The following is a 22,009-nucleotide window of genomic DNA, read 5'->3' on the forward strand; positions in this document are numbered from 1 at the left end:
GGTAGCTATAAAATATTGTTGTATTGGATTAAGGCAACCAAATAGCATGAAGAGCTTGAAAAAGTGTTTCTTTCATTCCCTGTGCTATATATCTTTTATGAATCAATGCCTTAGTGTAGCAGGGCCAAAACATTTGAACTATATACTACCTCTCAGTCAGAAGCCCAGATGTCAAGATTAACCTTCTAAATGGCAATATTTCATATACTCCTGCCCCTACAATCTTGTCCTACTGCTTTCCTGGAATTCTTGAAGCAACCTCCAGAATTAAGGGGGATGGTGGTGGGATGGCGGGTGCCAACCTCCAGCTGCCCATATCCCTTATTTGGAGCTTCCATTGGATAGACCTTCCGGCTCACCAGAAGGAACCCATGGAGATTTCTTGAAGAAAATATGCTCCACCTGAGCAAAATCAACCCAAGAACAAAATGTGACCGAAGGTTTTAACATTTAATTCCTAAAATGAGTTAACCAATAGTTTAGGCCACATGCAGATTCCATGCCAGTTTTAAAATCTGCAATTAGACTGGCCTTGTATTGACTATCCGTATGAGACAGATTCCTCAATTAGGTAAATAAGGTCTGTAGTGTTCCTTCAGTTTTATTTTCTATGCCACATTTCTCATGCCTAGTAACATGAGAACTTAATATCACATTAGAGCTTTATTGCTATCATCGACAGAGAATGAAAGATTTAAAAGGTTAACCAAATAAGATGTTAGTAATAAGGTGTTTAAATTCAAGATAAATACCTAGTAAAATAAATTATGAAAAATGGACCTCCAAGAAATCATTCCATGCCTTGATCTTCTCAATGTTCCCTATTGTGACTAAAACTCATTCTTCAAACTGAAAAAATGTCTCTATATAAAATGCCATAAAATGGTTATTCAAGAAGCAAAATATTACTTTAGGAGAGAACAATATTAAGGTTAAACAAGCATAATTCCAGTGCTTTTCCATTAATGACATAATAACTCTTAATCCTTTTATCAAAACAAAAATCTTTCAGGACAAAAAGTAATCCACTATAAGGCTAAAATTATCTCTACCATAACTCTTTCTACAGCTCAGTAAAAGATCTAATTTGACAAGTTGAAGCTAGGTCCACCATTCAGAGAAGATGAGTTTTCAGTTAGCACTCAACAATTTCATTTGGGAAAAAAAAACAAAAAACAACTAGACAGTGGTATCAGGAAGGTCAACATGATACAGTAGTGAACTCTTAGAGGAGCAGCATTAAATATTAAAGTAAACATATAATAGGTTTATATTTCATTGAAGAAAAACAACTATTTTTAGGGTAACATTCCAGAAATCATTTGTAATTTCTCACTAAAACTATATGCACTCCTCAGGAAAGTAAATTATTTAGGAATATTTTATAGATATGCTAAATCAGATTATTAGTTTAAGATGGTTTAACAAGTTTTGACAATCTAAATACTTCAGGGAGCTGAGTCGTGTTTTCCATACACTTCGGCTGTGAGTACATCGCGTATAATTAGGGTGTCAACATCTGAACAAAGCAAATGGGTGGTCCTGTATAAAATGCAATTGTTTTCTCATATAAATCATCTTTATAAGGGAAATATAATGGGCTAGTACTCTAAGCTGGTGTTTTGAAAGGGTCACTACTTTTATTTCAAATAGCAAATCGAGATTTGTATTGTAATGGTCTGAAATTTCATTTAATAGCAGTTTTAAAGCTCGGACCTTTTAAGAATACTTTTCAACCAAGAAACTTTATCTAATTGAGTAAGCCATATTTAAAACAACACTATATATAATGGGAATTTCCTCACAGACTAAATCAAAGAAATGCTCTACTAGGTACTATTTTTTAATCACTCAACAGGGCTATAAAAAAAAGGGACAAAGTCAGTCATATAATCCCTTGCCAGATGAAGAAGAAGAAGAAAAGAAAAGCAATTAACTTTGATTTCCTCTTACATTTCCACTTATTCTCACCCCAGTTCATACTTCAGAATATACATTAAATGAACCCCTGTGTAAACACCGTTCATAAATGCTTAACCATTCTCATGTGCTTGCACAAAGCACTTAAGGTACGTTCCTTCTAATAGCCTACTTCAATTCACATTTAATTAAACTTATGGAAAAGAAATAAAGCATCACTCTACAGATCGTTTAATTGACTCATTGCTGAATATATAGTTGATGCACCTGGGCTAATTCAAATGCACAGATTTGATTTCTCTTCGATCTTAATGCCCCATTTGGTCTCCATACCCAGCATTCCTTCTCTTGAACAAATTGACAATCCAATGCCATTCTCTAAGCTGAACTCAACTCCCTCACAGCTCTGTCCCTCTGATGATCTTGTACCATCAGTCCACAGCCTTGGATCGATGACATGATGTGCTTCCCTTCTGCTCCTGTATTTGAGCTGCAGAGTGCGGCAGTCAGAAATCCAGACACCAGGTCTACCTCGTCCACCTCCAACCCATCCTCTCTGGCTTTAACTGCCTTCTCCTCCATCCAGAAACTACACTTTCCTTTCTCTATTGGCTCTCATGGCCACTGCCCACACCAGCCGTTTCGGACTTCAAATGTGCTTCTTTTAAACCCCCGTCTCTCCTCATGCCCTCACAGGGTCGCACCTGGAGAGTTTCCAGTCTTCTACCAGTCTTGACTACAGGAGGGAGAGTCAAGCAGAGGCCTGACCATTCCATTCCTAGTTTGGACAGTGGCTAGCTAGTGGAAGGCAATCTGCTACAAGTCCAAACTCACTTGTGTTGGGCAGCAGCGGCATGGGAGAGAGTTGAGGACAGACACTCCTTGACTGCGCGGAAGGTAAACCACTTCCGGATTTTTACCATGAAAACTCTTATGAATCTGCTACCAGAATGATTGCAGATGGAGGGGGGTCATTCTGGGAGAGATGTGACCATGGCATCGCTATAGGTCAGACACAACTCGACAGCATATGGCAATAATAATTCTCTGCATTCTCCCAACCTCCAGTGGTTGTCATTCACCTCCACATCAATCAGTGGTGTTCCCTGAGTATTCACTGCATGCAGAGAGCTGTCACTCTGCCCCTTGTCAGCTGTGTGACTGTGGGCAAGTCACTTCACTTCTCTGTGCCTCAGTTCCCTCATCTGTAAAATGGGGATGAAGACTGTGAGCCTCACGTAGAACAACCTCATTCCCCTGTATCTACCACAGCGCTTAGAACAGTGCTCTGCACGTAGTAAGCGCTTAACAAATACAAACATTATTATATTATTATTATTAAGCTCTTGGAAGAGTACAGTACAACTTGTGTTGATACATATTTTCCCTGTCTACCTAACTTCACTAATCTCCTACTATAATCCTGTCTGCACTCTCTGCTTCTCTAATGCCAAGCTATTCGCTGTATCTCAATCTCATTTGTTCATTCGACAGTATTTATTGAGTGCTTACTGTGTGCAAACCACTGTGCTAAGCCCTTAGGAAAGTACCATATTATAATGAACATGTTCCCTGCCCACAAGAAGTTACAGTCTATCTTGTTGCCGAATCCTTGTCGTGTCCTCCCTCTGGCCAGAAAGTTACTTCCCCTGTCATATCCGTTGGATCACTACTTCAGGCCTTATCGAAGGCATATCTGGTTCAAGAGACCTTTCCTGACTAAGCCTTCATTTCCTCTTCTCCCACTCCCTCTGTGTCACCTTGACATGCTCCCTTTATTCATCCCCTTTCCCAGCCCCACAACACTTGAGCACCTATCTATAACACTTATAGTAATGTCTGTCTCCCCTTCTAGTTGCTAAGTTTGTTGTGGTCAGGGAATGTGTCTGGTTATTGTTATATCGTACTCTCCCTTCACACAGTAAGCAAGTAATAAATTGGATTGAATAAATACTAAATCATATCTTCTCCAAGAATCCTTCCCTAACCTCTCATTTCCCCACCCTATCCCTTCTCCTTTTTTCTTTGCCTGTTCACTTGAGTTTTTAACCTCTAAGCACTTTTACACTCAACACACCCACCACCCGTCAGTATGTATATAATAATTGTGGTATTTGTGAAGCACTTACTATGTGCCAGGCACTGTACTAAGCGTACACATTTTATGCTCTGCCCCTTGCTTAATGGCAATTTAATTGCTGTCTTCCCCACATAACAATAAGATCCCTAAAGGACAGTGATCACTTCTGCCAATCTATTGTATTGTTCTCTCCTAAGCACTTAGTACAGTGCTAAGTAAACATTAAGCACCAAATGAATTCCATTGATTCATATAACTCCCCAATAGTTATGATTTTATTTTTTTTTTACTTTTGTAACTATTCTTTGAACTCTATGATACTCAAGCAGTGCAGGGTATGTTCTCAAAGTTTAAAGTAGACACATCACATTTACTGATCCTACCCAAAGACTTTTCCCACATATTTGGAGTTGAAAGCATAGCCCCTCCCTCCATATATAATACATTCACATTTTCAGAGGTATGAATAGAGCTGTATATCTGTAGCTTGAATGTCCTGTAGCTGATTTGTTCAAGAAACAGTTGATGCTATTGGATATTTTAAAACAGTGCTGTTTTTGACATTTAATCATCATCTCCAGTGAACCATTTCAGTAAACATTTTGAAATCTTTGTGAAGAAAATAAAATCAACTCATTTTCAGAGTCCATTCATATACAATAATTTATTTTCCAGGAAGGCAAAAACCGCCTTAAGTCTGAAACCTCCTAACATTCATTCTTTGGACTTTTGAGATATGGGAGTAATGGCTCATACTTGCCTAAGACCAAAACTAATCTTCCATGGCATTAGAAATAATACAACCTAATAGACAATATCACCCATTTAAATATGAGCTGTTAGAACTCTTTAGGTGGAAGAAGTGGAGGAGCATACATGCATTTCCATATGAAAATTGACTGTAAAATATTTTGCAAAAATAAGAAATGCTTTGCAAGATCTGATGATTCAGACAGCTTCAGGGGAGGTGTATTCACTATAACTAGTAGGATAATATTGAGAAACCAATTACGCTTTTAAACTGTGTGTGTGAAACCACCCTTCAATTTCAAGGTGATGTTACTGACAGCGCAAGCCTTATAGTGAGTTAGCGAGGGTGCAAAGACTTGACTATCATACCCTTGTAATTTTTGTATGAACTGGTAGTATTAGCAGTAATACTCATTAAAGCACAGACTCAGGATCAGGAAAGAACACTGAGGTACTGCTTAGACACGGTCCTTCTCCCTCAAGAGGCTCTTATTCCAAGAATTGGGAGGAGAACCCCGTGAAAGACACATAATGAGTGATGAAATACAAAAACAGATGTAAAAGGCAAGGACAAAAAAAAAATTAAAAGCAAACATCAGTAATGTTCTGTGGTTAGAGTAGAATTCCAATCAGTTAGTGCTTTAATGGTTGTGCCCAGAGATCCAAGCCATTAGTATAAAATATACAGTGCACTGACTCAAAAGAACAACTCTTGAATTTCCACAAGCCCCAAGATGTAGTTAGCAGGGAGTGGGCCAGGTTAAAAAATTGTAAGCACACTTAAATCCTAGAGGCACTTGAAAGGTCAAGTGAAATTATCCATCATACTAATGACTCTTTTTAATTAGTTCAGGCAATATAGTTTATTGTCCAGGAAAGATGTTGACTCCACCAAATGCATTCCAAATATTTGGCGTTCCTCACAAGTTATATTGATTGAGTAATAACCTGGGTTCCATATGATATAGGAACTGAAAGCTCATAAGTCATTCAACAGATGTGGGCAAGTAAAATGCATCATCTATCAATTATTCAATTAATTTAATCCATGAATAGAGCTAGTGAAGATAGCGTGAATGCCATTTCTTATCATTTCTTATTAGCAGATTGCACACATATGAAGCAGGGTGGCTTAGTGGAAAGAGCACGGGGCTTGGGAGTCAGAGGTCATGGGTTCTAATCCAACCTTTGCCAATTGTCAGCTGTGTGACTTTGGGCAAGTCACTTTAACTTCTCTGTGCTTCATCTGTAAAATGGGGATTAAGACTGTGGGACCCACGAGGAACAACCTGATTACCTTGTTTCTACCCCAGTACTTAGAACAGTGCTTGGTACATAGGAAGTACTTAAGAAATAGACCATCATTATTAATATCATTGTTATTTGGAAATAGTTGCTTTCAGTCTTCACTCCATTTAGACAAAGTCAGGGAATAAAAACCTTTCTAATTATTCCTGTAGAAAAAATTCATACAAATAAAGAGGGAAAAAACAACAGCCAATTAAAGCAGCTAACATATTACTTCCTGAGCAAATGAAAAACAATCTAAAAGAAAACAGGCTCAATTTTTATAGGTTAATTTGAACCCAAGAGTTCATATCCCACTTGGGATACCAAAATGTAACTGGAAAAGATACATACATACATCACTAGCACATATGTCCAACCTCCTTATGTTGTAAAGACCTTCCTCAAACTGCAATCATCAAAGAGCTTTTTCTTAATGTGACATATTTGGGGCATTTGATAATGTTACTTTTTTAGGGTAAAGTCAAGCAATGATATTCATTGAGCCATTACTACCTGCAGAGCGCTAAACTAAGTGTTTGAGAAAATACAACAGAAGTAGCAGAGACATTATTTGCCCATAACATGCTTACAGTCCAGAGGGGAAGACAGACAATAACATGAATGAATAATTTGTTATGTGTAATTTAAAGATATGTACATAAGTGCTGTGGGTCTGGGGATGGAAAGAATATCAAATCATAACAATAATAATAAAATTATGATATTCGTTAAGCACTTAACTATGTGCCAGACACTGTACTAAGCACAGGGTGTATACAAGCGGATTGGGTTGGACACAGTCCCTTTCCCTCATGGGGCTCAAAGTCTCAATCCCCATTTTAAAGAAACAGTGTGGCTCAGTGGAAAGAGTTTGGGCTTGGGAGTCAGAAGCCATGGCTTTGAATCCCGGCTCTGCCACTTGTCAGCTGTGACTGTGGACAAGTCACTTCACTTCTCTGTGCCTCAGGTACCTCATCTGTAAAATGAGGATTAACTTTGAGCCTCACGTGGGACCACCTGATAACCCTATATCTACCCCAGCGCTTAGAACAGTGCTCTGCATATAGTAAGCACTTAACAAATACCAAGGATACTGATTAGATTGTAAGCCCGTCAATGGTCAGAGATTGTCTCTGTTGCTGAATTGTACATTCCAAGCACTTAGTCCAGTGCTCTGCACATAGTAAGCGCTCAATAAATACTATTGAATGAATTTTAAGGATGAGGTAACTGAGGCCCAGGGAAGTGAAATGACTCGTGAACCTGTGACCTTCTGACTCCCAGGCCCATGCTCTATCCACTACACCATGCTGCTTCTTCAAAGGTCACAGATCCAAGTGCACAGAAGACACAGATAATAATTTCAGGAGTTATACAGAAATGACTAGTTAGAAAACTGGTATTTAAACTGTCAGAATAAAAGAAAAATATATTTATCAGCATTTTCAAATTCCAAGGCTCTATCCTCTCCTTTGATTATTTCATAAACTTTAGATTATTTCATAAACCAATTAGTTGCACTGCTAAAATTACTTCTTCCAAGGTTCTGCAGAACAAAGTTTTATTTCCTATGATGGCAGAAAATATAGGTGGGAATGGTTTACATGTCATTTTATTTTACAAGGTATTATCTTTAATCTTATTCCATACAAAATACTTATAGCTCTCAGTCTACAAAGAATCTAACATATCCAAAATCTGCTGCAGTTTGTACTTTTTGGCCAATATCTGAATGCAGCATTCTCTTTGGTTCAGCAAATTCGAATTAGGGTATTAAGCTCTCTGCACATTTTAAATCCTGGGCACATAGCAAATTTCTATCACCAACTTTCTAAGCATTTTTGCCAGCTGAGCATTTAGGAAGAAAGCCTTTAAAGTAAGATTGAAGATTCTGGGGGAAATTTGGACAAGCAGTGCAACAGAAAGGTGTAAATTTGATGGCTCAGCTTATGCTAATTAAAGGCAGAAATGCAATATTATAGTAATTGTATCTATCAAGTTATTCACACTATTGCTCTCATTGTGGAAAAACTCCCTTTTCCCTATTTGACTATAATACAAATTCCAAATTGCCTACAACAAACTTCCAAAGCTATTTCATTTTGGGAGAAAATATCTGTTCTCTCTGGCCTTAGACTGAGTCCCATTTTTCAAAAGGAATTGATTCAGCCCAATTATCCTGTATTTACCCCAGGGCTGGGAACATAGTAAGCACTTAAATGACACAATTATTTGTAGACATCAGAAAAATCTTGGTTATAATCCTATTTTCAGCACATATCTTCTGTGTTGACAAGTCACTCAACTTCTCTGTGCTTCAATTACCCCATATGTAAAATGGGGATTAACATTATGAGACCCATGTGGACATATCTGGTTCCAATGTGATTAGCTTGTATCTACTTAGTGCTTAGTACAGTGCCTAGCACATAGTAGGCCCTTAACAAAGGCCATTAAAATTATTAATATTCCCATTTCACAAGGGAGAGGAAGGTTTCTCAGATTAGTTCAGAATCACTCAAGCTGTTTCAAACCAATACCCAACCTTATGTGGCATTTAGGTACTTTAATTACTAGTACTAATAGTAAGATAATTGTGGTATTTGTTAAGCTCTTACCACATGCCAGGCACTGTACTAAGCACTGGAGTAGATATAAGCAAATTGGATTGGACACAGTCCCTGTCCCATGTGAAGGCTCCAGGTCTCAATCCCCCTTTTACAGATGAGATAACTGAGGTCCAGAGCAGTGAAAAGACTTGACCAAAGTCACACAGAAGCCAAGTGGTGGAGCTCCCAGGCAGGGTTCTATCCATTAGGACTTTCTGCTTACATGCATGTGTATATTTTATTTATATAGTATTCCCTATTTATCTGCACAACCATTATTTTCTTGACTATTCATTACTGGTTGGTTTATACTGTTTCTTCTCATACAGCTTTTCATAACGGTAAATATGTTTTATGTATTTCTTAGATTCTATTTCCATTAGATTTAAAGAGAGCTGCTGTGAATTCTACTTGAAAGCTTAGTCCAGTAAGCACTCAGTCGGCTAATTACTGCTGATTAAGTAAACTTCTTTGGTTGTTTTAATTTCAAAGGCTGAACTGTAACCTACTTGCTGTTTCATTTAAAGTTCAAAGTAAATTGGGAAGAACATATTAAAAATAATTATTGAATAAATCACATTAACATTTGATTTTAATTCTGGGAGATTGACAAATGTCAGTTATGTAATTATAGGACTCATTATATATTTAATATCTCCAGAATGACCTTTTAGGGTTTTTTTAAGATGTTACTAGATGAGCCATTTACAATTTTCGCATCTTGCAGTAGGCACTGATATTTGTAGCTTTCAAACTGCAGACTTTGCAAGAACAGAAGATCTGTTGATATTTTGCCAACTTCATGACCTTGGTGAGCAAGATAAAGTGAAGATGACTAATACACCTTTACACTTAAAAGGAATCAATTCTTGCCGGTCTCGCTGCCTCCCCGTTCCCCCTTTCCCCAGCCCTCCTTACCTGTTGTACCTGCTGCAGCATTAATCATCTCCTTGGAGAGATGCTTATCCCACACCTTTCCTCAAAATTCCCAACCTACTTTCTGTGTCTTTCATCATTAAAACACAATTGGCTTCCAGGCTCTTCACCAACTCAACCCACTTTATTCTGTTCACCCACTCTCACACAATTAACCTTCTTTATTCCTCCCAAGATAACCTTCTGGCTGTTCTTCACTCTCTCCACATTCCTGCCTCCATCCCTTTTCTCATGTTGTTCCACTGTCTTAGGCTCCCTTTTCACATTAGACTACAGCTCTTCCTACATTAAGAGGTCTCCTAAAATTCCAACTCCTCCAACAATCAATCATATTATCGAATACTTACTTTGTGGAGACCACTTTTCTAAGCACTTGGAAGAGTGCAATAACAATTTAGAGTTGGTAGACACATTCCCTATTCACAACAAGCTTTCCCTTTCCAATTAATCAACACCCTAAGCCCTACAAACCCATCAGCCAACTCAAACAACTGATGAACTTGTTTATTCTCACCCTCAGTATTTGTATATGTGCATGTATATATGTGGGGGGGGGATGTGTGTGTGTATAATATATATGTATATATTATTATGGTATTTGTTAAGCACTTATGTGCCAAACACTCTTCTAAGTGCTGGGGTAGATACAAGGTAATCAAACTGTCCCACATGGACCTCACAGTCTTAATCCTCATTTTTCAAATGAGGTAACTGAGGCACAGAAATTTAAGCTGATTACCTAAGGTCACACAGCAACATGTGATGGAGCTGGGATTAGAACCCATGGCCTCTGACTATGAAGCTCATGTTCTTTCCACTACACCTCGCTACTTTTCTGTATATATATAAATTATTTGAATGGAAATTTTGATCTACATATCCAGATGTTTACAGTTATCTCTCTTAAAAAGCATAATCTTCTAAGCTTTCCTTGGGAAAGCAATGTGTTGCTTCTTTATGCAGTACTTCTCAAGCATATAGAACAATGCACCAAATCAATAATAATAATGTTGGTATTTGTTAAGCGCTTACTATGTGCCGAGCACTGTTCTAAGCGCTAGGGTAGACACAAGGGAATCAGGTTGTCCCACGTGGGGCTCACAGTCTTAATCCCCATTTTACAGATGAGGTAACTGAGGCCCAGAGAAGTTAAGTGACTTGCCCACAGTCACACAGCTGACAAGTGGCAGAGCTGGGATTCGAACTCATGACCTCTGACTCCAAAGCCCGTGCTCTTTCCACTGAGCCACGCTGCTTCTCTAGTGACCACTCAAGTGACCACTCAGTAAATATTAATACTTACTACTGCTGCTTCCCAACTGTACTAAGTCCTTGGGAAAGTACAATACAAGAGAATCAAAGAAATGTCCCTTGACCATACTGAATTTACTTTCTAGAGTGGAGACAGACATAAATATGAATAAATAATAATTTAGCACAAGTAATTTCAAGAAATGTACCTAAGTGCTGTGGGCTTGAGAGGGGGGAGACTACTCTGTCCACAAGTCAGAGATCAAAGTGCATAGATGACACAGAAGGGAGAATGAGCTGGGGTAATGAGAATCTAATCAGGGAAGGCCTCTTGAAAAATATTTGACCTCAAGTAATGTTTTGAAGGTGGAAAGAGGAGAGTTCCAGGCTAGTACGGAGGATGTGGGAAAGGGGTTAGCAGTGAGAAAGATGAGATCAGGGCACAGTGAGTAAACTGGTGCTAGAAGAGTTGAGTTTGTGGACTGGGCTGTAGTAGGAAATTAGTGAGGCGGGGTAGGTTGGGGCAAACTGATTGAGTTTCTGTTAGATGTGTAGGTGGATGACCAGCCAGTGGAGGTTCTTGAAGAGTGGGGAGACAAAGATTGAACATTTTTGTTGGTAAATGATCCATGCAGCAGAGTGAAGTCATGGATTGAAGTGGGGAAAGGCAGGAGGCTGGGAAGGGCAATAGTCGAAGCAGATGCAATAGTCAAGATGGTTTAGTTCCAAGAGTTTGGATCAGCGTGGTAACAATTTTGATGGAGAGGAACAGGTGGATTTTAACAGTGTTGTGAAGGTAGACAGACCTTGGATATGGAGACAGACTGAATATGTAGGAGGAATAAGAGATGAGGCAAAGACCGTGCCAAGGTCAGGGGGGTTATGAGATGGGGGAAAAAGTGGTGTTGTCTACAGTAATGGGAAAGACAGGTGGAGGACAGAGTTTGAGTGAGAAGATAAGGAGTTCAGTTTTGGACATGTTGAACTTGACTTTTCACCAGGAAATCCAAATAGAAAAGTCTTGAAAGCAAGATTGCAGAGAGTAATTCAAAAGAAATGAAATAGGTGAAATCCACTAACCAAAAATAATATTCAGGAGATAGTGGGTGAAAAAATATTGCTTGGATTTCTGTACTCTATAGTCATTAATACTGAACTAATATTGAATATTGATATGAATAAATCCATATCATCCTTTATTTGAAAAGGACCTTGAGTCACATCCCTCTATCCCCAGGAAGGGAATGAGTAAATCAGTATAGCAGATGGGTACTAAGTGGGAAATCCTTTGAGAAGAGGTTGTAGTGAGGCCATGCAGACAAGCAGAGTAATTCCTGTTAAAAATAGGAAACATGGGGAGCACCTGCATTATTACATTCCTACAAAATGTCGGAACTCTATAAATGGTGATGATTATTGAGATCTATTTACAAGTTGTAGAGGAGTTGAATGCTGATGCTATCGGAATATGTGAAATAAGGGAGTATATGTAAAACAAGTCAAGGCAGGTGTTCAATTCTGACTAGCAGGGGAAAATGGGGAATAAACAGTTATTGAGGTTAGGTCATCAATGAAATAAGAGGTTGTGAAAACAAAAGGAAAACAGCACAAACAATCATTCGGTTAGTTCAGACAGTTCCTGGAAACAGAAGCCAAAATCCAGGCAAAGGGAAAAGTCAAGATACTTTGGAAGGAAATGAGGATCAAAGGATTTGAAGTTTATGTGGAATCTAGGATGAACAAGTTCTGGAGGCTGCTGGGAATAGAACGAGATTGGAAAAGGCAGATTTGATGCGACTTATCAGTCTGAAATCAACTGGGCTTACACAGAATTGAAGGAAAATCAACAATAAATGCACATGGCAGAGAGAATGCTGAACAAACACATCACATTAATATCTGGAAAGGTTATACAAATCCCTAAAGCTACTTTGCAGGTTCTGGAAGCATGATTGAAGAGTCTGATGTGGGAAGGTGGAATTAAAGTTGATGAAGAACATCTTACTAAACTGTACATTGTTGATGCATTATCTTTGCCAAGGATGATGCAGAGCTGAGTTGAAGAATAAAACAACTGAAACAGAAGTCGTGCAAAAGTGGATGAGCCAACAGAACTGTGAAAAAGGAGGTCTCCAAACCTTTAGCGAAGTATAAGAGGTGAGAAGACATGTGTACCTTGGAAATATGTGTAACAGAAATATCTCTGGTGAGAATTTAGCAAAAGGAGAAAGGTATAACCAGACCCCGCCACCCCCAGTAGAGTTTCCAGTACTCTACTCATACTCCCATACTCCATACTCCCTCCCATACTCCCATACTCCCTCCCTCAGCTATGGCAGGGAGAGTCAAGCAAACGCATTCCCATTCCATTCCTAGCTTGAGCAGTCACTAGCAAGTGGAAGGCAATTTGTCACAAGTCAAAACTCACCCGAGCTGGGCAGAAGCGACATAGTAGAGAGTCGAGGGTGGAGACTCAGGTTTACCGTGTGGAAGAAGGAACTTCCAAATTTTTACCAAGAAATATCTATGGACACATTACCAGAACAATTGCAGATGGACGTGGGGCATTCCGGAAAAGAGGTGTCCATGGAATAGCTATGGGTCAGAGATGACAGCATAACACAAGAAAGGTATACAATGCTGAACTGATTAGAGTAACAGAAAAGATATGATTATGCTGATCTAGTTCCCCACTGAGAGTGATCAATGATTCTTGGTCCTGATACTTCAAGACCAAAAACCCACATGTAGGAATTGATTATAAAGTTAGTTATGATAATAATAATAATAATAATAACAATAATTGTATTTGTTAAGTACTGTGTGCCAGGTACTATAATAAGTGTTGTACTAAGTGCTGGGATAGACACAATATAATTGGGTTGGACAATTACCTGTCCCTGTCCCATGTGGGGCTCACAAACTTCATCCCCATTTTACAGGTGAGGTAACTGAGAAGAGAGAAGTGAAGTGACTGGAGAGATGTGTCCATGGTGTCAACGGCATAAGATGAGACAAGTGTCAGGGCAAGCGATGGAAAATCAACTTTACAGCAGACTGGATACCAGGACACCACTGAAGATGGAGGCCCATTCTGTCAGTCAGTCAATCGTATTTACTGAATGCTTACTGGGTGCAGGCCACTGTACTAAATGCCTGGGAGAGTCCAACATAACAAAATAACTGACATTTCCTGGGATGAATGAGCTTTAGTCCATTCATGAAGACTTGGGGACTGGGAGCCCATGTGAATGAATTGATTATAGGGGCTGGTTATAGGGGCTGTGTACTTCCTGGGGCAATAGGTTTAACAAGCAAAGAGGCAGGTAGAGGATGAGGTCATGGAAAAGATGTCTTGATGATCTCCACTCCCCCTCTAACAGACATAAAAACACAACGTTCTAAACTTGTTCTCAACAGAAGTTAACCCAGAATGAATGCATTGATAATAACATCCTGGAACATTATGTATACTCAATTCCTCAATCTATTCCCCATTAGATCTTAGCTCTGTTTACCTTCAGTAGCCAAGGACAGTATCATTATAAAGGTCTGGAATTAAATTTACATTTACAGAGAATTGTGATAATGTGTTGTGGCGGGAGGGAGAGGGGAGGGACATGGCTCTGTTCTTCTTTCTAGTCTCATCACAGGAATCCAAGCATTTATCTATTAAAATAATTTTTACAACTCTTTGCCTATCATGGATCTATATATAGTTTTTTTTTTTTTTTAATACCTGTTTTTCATGACTATGTCCTTATTCCATTCAATTGTATGTACTGAGCACTTACTGTGTACAAAGTACTCTACTAAGCACTTGGGAGAGTAAAATATAACAATAAACAGACACATTCCCTGCCCACAACAAGCTTACAGTCTGGGGGAGGGGTGGAGAGGGAGATAGACATTGATATAAATAACTAAATTTCAAAATCGGAGCATTTTAAATGAATAAGACTCTTCCTCAAGACTCGATAGAGGAGGTATTTTAGCTATTCTCTTTTTTGCCTCTATTCTGATTCTTCATTTGAATTCATTCATTTCATTCCAGCCTTATGCCCAACACAGGGTTCATAAAACCATTATGTACAAAAACTGTTTATAGCCAAGTGACAGCAGCATGTCATGCCAAAACCATTAAAGGAAATGTGAAAGATCAAAGACAAAAGTCCTTGGCCAGAGAGGAAAACAACCTAAGTACTACAGACAGAAAGGTGCAATGTCAATCTAGATTTGTGGGGAGTTGGACAACTACAAAAACACAATTTTGGTACATTCAAAATTATTAAATTATGATCGGTGGTATTTACTGAGCCCCTACATTCCGCAGAGCACTGCACTAAGTGTTTGGGAGAATACCAAAGAGTTGGTAGACACATTCCCTAAACATCCAGGCAAAGCAAAATACCTTTCAACTTTCTTCAAAGGATCGATTTTCCAACTCATTAATGAGTTTTGTCACTTTTCTTGAGCTAACATTTCTTCCCTTTCTTTTGAAAACCTGTGATCAAAGGCATTCACTTCATAATTAGGGCCTAGGCAAATGCACAGGGTAGTGCAGCTTTTGTCAAATATGCATTTGCTACAAAAGTTTTGATCGATATATTTAGGGATGAATAATAAGGATAAATTTTGTGGTATGTGCTAAGTATTATACTAAGTGCTGAGGGTTATATGGAACAATCATATCCTATCCCAAATGGGGATTAGAGCCTAAGGGGTAGGAGTCAAGGTAGTTAAAGCTTTGGAGTTGAGGAAAGTGAGAACGGAGAAGTTGTGTCCAAGGTTACACTGCAGGCAAATGGCGGAGCCAGGATTATTGTTAATAATAATAAAAATAACAATATTTGTTAAGCACTTACTGGGTGCCAGTCACTATAATAATAATGTTGGCATTTGTTAAGTGCTTACTATGTGCCAAGCACTGTTCTAAGTGCTGGGGAGGATCCTAGGTGATCAGGTTGTCCCACGTGGGGATCACAGTCTTCATCCCCATTTTCCAGATAAGGTAACTGAGGCACAGAGAAGTTAAGTGACTTGCCCAAAGTCACACAGCTGACAGGCAGCATAGCCGAGATTCGAACTCATGACCTCTGACCCCCAAGCCCAGGCTCTTGCCACGAAGCCATGCCCTGGGGTGGGTACAAGCAAATTGGGTTGGACACAGTGCCTGTCCCACATGGGACTCACAGTCTCAATCTCCATTTTGCAAATGAGGGAACTGAGGCCAGGAGAAATGAAATGACTTAATTAAGGTCACACAGGAGTCATGTGGATTAGAACCCATGACCTTTTGACTCCCAAGCCCATGCTCTATCCACTGAGCTAGGATTAGGTCTCCTGAGAGTAAGGCTTATACTCTTCCTACTAGCCTATTCTATTCTACATTGTGATGACTCATTGATGTCTCATTCAGATAGTGATCAGCTTCCACTCCTTGTTCTTTCCTTCCATCTCCTATTAAGTCTTTCTCCAACCTCTATCTGTGGTGATATTTTTTTTAAATCTGTACTTTCCCACATTTGCCAATAATGAATTTCATCCATTTCCTGAAAGGCCGGCCATTTTAATACTAATTCACCATGGTTACTATGGATTTTATTTGTAATAGCTAAAATTCTGCAATTAGTGACATCTGTAAACCTAATGAATATATTTTCAATTCCTTCACGAAGTCCAAAGTTTGGAAGAAAAAGAAATAATTTTATGAATGGGGCTTTTATTATCTGGGAAATTTTTAGGTAATAATTTTGTAACTCACAAAATGCAAGCTAATCATCATTAAATAAGTTCTTGATTCCTTATTCACTGGCATATTCATGTGTTCCTATGTGACCGTAGCCACTGATAATTATAAAGCACTGTTTTATCTTAGAGTTTGAATTCTAACTGATTTCACTTCTAGAGACTTAGCTATGAAGAAATACCTCATTGAAAGTAAATATTTGATAGTACATTTGGTATCTTGTTATCCCTTCACAGATTCATTTTTCCCCACATTTACTTTTTCTTCTTTATATGAAATGTGCATTGCAAACGACTCTATCTTGATGATATCTATGCCAAACTACTTGTTTAGTTTTGTTCAGTTTTGCTTTGCTGTCTGTCTCTCCCATTTAGACTGTGAGTCTGTTATTGGGCAGGGATTGTCTCTATCTGTTGCCAAATTGCACATTCCAAGCGCTTAGTACAGTGCTCTGCACATAGTAAGTGCTCAATAAATAACCATTGAATTAATAAATGAATTTTATAGCCTTTTCAAAATTGAAATCTGGAAAGGCAAGACATTAGTTGTGATCTGTCATCCCTACAAGAATAATGGGGTATCTTAGATATTTACTATGTATCAAGCAGTGTACTAACTGCTGGGGTTGATACAATATAAGCAGACTGGACACAGTCCCTGTCTCAAATGGAGTTCACAGTCTAAATATGGCAGAGGGAGAACAGGTATTGAATTCCCATTTTACAGATGAAGCAATTGAGATTTGAAGTGATTTGTGATATTCTTGGGAAGGAGAACTTTTTTCACCCCTAAAATGAGACATTTTGGTGAAATAAGGGTCAATCTTTAAATGCATGCTCTGTGTCTATTTTTTTTTAAATCAATTTGTAAAATGCTTACTATGTGTCAATCACTGTTCTAAGCCCTAGGGGTTAGACAAATTGTTTAGGCAGAACACAGTCCCTGTTCTGCATGAGGCTCTCATCTCTGTATGTCTCCCCATCTAAAGCATAAGCTCACTGTGGGAAGGAAACATGTCTACTAAGACTGTTGTATTCTCTTAAGTGCTTAGTATTGTTCTGCGCAAAGTATGTACTCCAGAAATATTACTGACTGATGGAAAATCTAGTACTTCATTCAGGCAAGTTCCTTGGAGGAAAAAAAAAAATGTATCACAACCTTTAAAAATAAAGAACCCTGCACTTAATCATTAAATGCCGCTTTAGAGGTAAGCAGAAAATCTCCCACTGATCTTGAGATTCCAATAAAATGCCATGTGCCTTTCAAGTAAATAAAAATGGAAAGTGGTGATAAACATTCCAATTATAAAAACAATTTTCATAGTTTAAAAACTTGGTTTATGTAATTTCTAACCAATAGCAAATGCTATGTTTTGACTGAATAACAATCGAGGGAAGCCTTAGCCTTAATCTTCTCAGATAAAAGAAAAGATACCTACCATAAATATGATTTCATAGGTAACTGCAGAAAATGAAACGTTTGCCATGGTATGACCTAATTTTCATTCACTGATCTTTGGAATGATACACACACACAAACACACACAGACAAATACGGCCTTATGATCTAACTTTTAGCTGAGGCTACCCAAATCTCACATGTAAAAACTTAATTCTTACCTCGGTCACCTAAAACAATATTTGGAAAGACAAGGGCTAACTGAGGCATTAATGCCTTCTTGGTTTAGAAGGAGATTATATTTCATCTACACCAGAAGGAAGGTGTCTCCACCCAGTCCACCATAGCCAAGCAAAGCATAACTATCGGCTTCCCTCCCACTATTAAGCATCTTTACTCCCAGTGTGCTCTGTCCAAGCTGGGTAGGTGATACAATCTGCTGCTCTGTCCTCTACACAGCCTCTGTAAGATCTGGCACTACCACTCCTCCATGTCATCAAAAAACCTTCCTTCCACCACTCCCGGCAGGGAAAAATATCCAAAACATGAGGCTTATGGAACAAAACCTCGGAGAGCCTGGTGGATGCTCTATCAGTTACTGTGGCTTTGGATGCACCTTGGACTCTGTGCCATAAGGAGCCTGAAATTCTGATCTTCAAGACGTTTCGATCTTTAAGCCATCTCTTCAAGATGTTTTGGTATTTGTATTTTTGTTTTTTTGGTATTTTTCCTTAGCTTTTGTTTCTGAAAATCATCTCATGGAGCATTTGTCCAAAACAACACTATTTCATTTTTCTTAATCAGATTCATACTTCCCTCGTGGGGCTTTCCATTTACTGAAGTTTACTTCCATGTTCTTCAGTCCATTAGATTAAACTTCCGAAATGTATTTTTGCTGTCTGGGTCACTGCTATGAATTTTATATCTTCAGAGAGAAGCTTTTTTTTTTTTTCATTCTGAGTTTATTTTTTACAGTATCCTCCTGTGGTTGTATCTTCATGGTATACCTACACTGCCCATTAACTATCCCTAGTATATTTGATTCCTTCCCCAAGCCTTGATTTGGTCTATACATATTTTGATAAAAAAAGAGGTAGTTTCATTAGAATCTCTTTAGGGGGAAAAATATGGAATTTTTAGCATATTCCAGAGGGTAGAATGAAATGTAGCTCAAATGTAAATATTTACTTCCATGGAAGAGTATATAGCCTAGAGGAGAGAACACAGGATTGGAAACCAGGAAACCTGAGTTCTTGTTCTGATTTTGCCACTCCAATCCTGTGTAACCTATGGAAAGTCACTTAACTCCTCTGGGCCTCACTTTCCTCAGCTGTAGAATTTGGATAAAATTCTAGTAGCTCTTCCTTCTTAGACTGTGAGTCAGGGACTGTGACAACTTGATTATCTTGCATCTACTCTCACACTTGGCAAAGAAAATAAGCATCTTATTTTTTCAGGTCTGGGGGTTTTACTTTCCAAGGTCAGTGTGGCACATAGAATCTGGTAGTGTAGAGTAGAAATCTAAGACAAATTGAAATGTTATATTTAAAGACATCTTTGTGCCTATCTTCTATATGATTGAACTTGCAAGGCCTATATAGTCATTTAAGAGAGGGGGCTTACCCAGTTGACATCAAGTATTTTTGTGAAGCTTCATCAGAAAATACTAAGGTTACCATACAATAGCAATACACTCATCAGGTTTGGTGCTTCAGGGAAGATAAAAGCACCTACTCTTAAATATGCTGTGGGGAGAATTTTCCACCCTAAATGTTTTAAGGAAGAAGAATAATTTTAGCTCTTGAATGTGTTAATAGACCTATAAATCCATTTGAGTAGGATTTTAGGAAAGCTAGATGATACAGTTTGGGGCCAAATCTAAACTTTAATGAAAATTATGCTTCCAATCTTCTAGATCCCCCCGCCATCCCCACCACTTGCCCTTCCCTAGTCTCTTCCACTATTATTTTTTTTTAATGGTGCTTATTAACCACCTACTATATACCAGGCACAGTACTAAGTGTTGGGGTAGATACAACCCCAGTGCTTTGAACAGTGCTCAGCACATAGTAAGCGCTTAACAAATGCCATAATTACGATTCTTATTACAAGCCAATCAGGTTGGAAACAGTCCATGTTCCACATGGGGCCCACAGTCTTAATCCCCATTTTACCGATGATGTAACAGGGACAGAGAAGATATATTACTTGAGCAGGGTCACACAGCAGACAAGTGGCAGAGCTGGGATTAGAACTCGGTTCCTTCTGACTCCCAGGCCCATACTCTATCCATTAGGAAACACTGTTTCTCTAATTTTTCCATAGGTGATGAGAAGGTGGGCAATTCAATCCTACCATGGTATATACTGAGAGTTTATTGTGTGCAAGCATTCTATACTAAGCATTTGGGAGATTACAATAAAATAGAGAGACACCATCACACTTGAGGAGTTTACAATTTACTGGAAATTTTCAGATCATCTTCCTGAAAGGCAGTCTGCAGTCAACCCAAGGTAGTTCACATTCATTTCATTTACCCTGAGGGCTCTAGGAGATTAGGTAAACTCTAGGAAACCCCACATTTCCTCCAACTGCTGGTCCAACCTCAGAAATCCTTATTCTTAACAGCAGAAGCGATGGGTAGTATGTGTTGAATACCCACCCTTTGCCTCTCATTGTAAAAAAAAAAGTTTGACAAATATAACAAAGGAATATCACTTTTCCTACCCACAGACATTTAGACTGCAATGGAGTTGCTTGAATTATAATTCAGTTCAGTCAGTGTTGGTTGAGCCCAGAAACAAAATTTTATTTTGAGTAGCAATTCAAAATTATTAAACTCAGGGTTCCTATGAAATTTTCTATAGAATATAAGGAGATTTTGAGAAATGATGGTTAGGGCTGCAGGCTGGCTTAAGAAAGAGTAAATAGATCCATAGAGGATAGGCTTAAAAGAGGGAAAGGTTACAGTTGTTAGACTGTTCAGAAAATGACTCTGAGAATAACAGATCTACTTGCAGGAAAGCAATTAATGCATCATCAACGCCTTGAGGATCTTCATGGCTCTGACACAAGATGATTATAGACATCTAAGTCTTAGGACATAGAACAAGCAGAACAAATGATATGAGGTTCAAGCAAAGAAAGCTCCAAGGTTATTGGAGATTTCCACACATCCCTGAAGACTGCATAAGGATCCTAAGATTGCATAGTTAACCCGCTTACATGCAAAGTTATAACAACGTATGAAGTGATTAACAAATAAAATGAGAAAAAAAACCCACCTAAGTATTCATGTCAGTATTGCACGAAGCGCTGGAGTGGAAACAAACAAATCGGGTTGGACACAGTCCATGTCCCACAGGGGGCTTGCAGTCTTAATACCTATTTTACAGATGAGGCAACAGGCACTGACAAGTGATTAACCCAAGGTCACAAAGCAGCCAGCTGGCAAAGCCAAGATTAGAACCCAGCTCCTCGGACTCCTGGGCCAATGGTCTTTACATTAGGACACAAAGCTTCTCAATGGTGATGTATTGGCCAAGATTTTTAGATAAAGAGGGTTATTCTCATTTAGAGGTTTTAACAGGTTCTTCCTCAATAAATGGAACACTTAGAAACACTTAATAAATATGATTGGATGATTGCTGGGTGATGTGTTTACACAGCAGTTAATCAATGAGATGCTGGGAATTATTGGCCAAGGGCTTGCTGAGGTGGTGGAATTTGGGGATAAACGCAATCACGGGTCAGGAATGTTCTTGGATCCCACACGGCGTCTGAGACAAACATTATGAAATGTTTGCCTCGTTTCCCACCACCGAGGACCTTGGCTCCTGGAATGCTCCCGGACTCTTCCATCGCAACATCTCTCAGTGGAAAGAGCACGGGCTTGGGAGTCAGAGGTTTTGGGTTTGAATCCCGGCTCTGCCACTTGTCAGCTGTGTGACTGTGTACAAGTCACTTCACTTCCCTTTGCCTCAGTTACCTCATCTGTAAAATGGGGATAAAAACTGTGAGCCCCAC

General features: G+C 38.8%; 1 protein-coding gene and 1 non-coding gene across 2 annotated transcripts in view; one reads left to right on the forward strand and one right to left on the reverse strand.

Moving 5' to 3' along the window:
• Positions 1–22,009, reverse strand: part of CSMD1 (CUB and Sushi multiple domains 1) — a 1,410,881-nt gene that overhangs the window by 972,971 nt on the left and 415,901 nt on the right. The gene's annotated exons all lie outside the window — the stretch shown is intronic.
• Positions 2,607–2,744, forward strand: LOC114807072. The gene has a single exon (XR_003755125.1). It is a non-coding gene; the product is annotated as a small nucleolar RNA SNORA7 (small nucleolar RNA).

This window comes from Ornithorhynchus anatinus, chromosome X1 (genome assembly GCF_004115215.2).
Source record: "Ornithorhynchus anatinus isolate Pmale09 chromosome X1, mOrnAna1.pri.v4, whole genome shotgun sequence".
NCBI classification, from domain to species: domain Eukaryota; kingdom Metazoa; phylum Chordata; class Mammalia; order Monotremata; family Ornithorhynchidae; genus Ornithorhynchus; species Ornithorhynchus anatinus.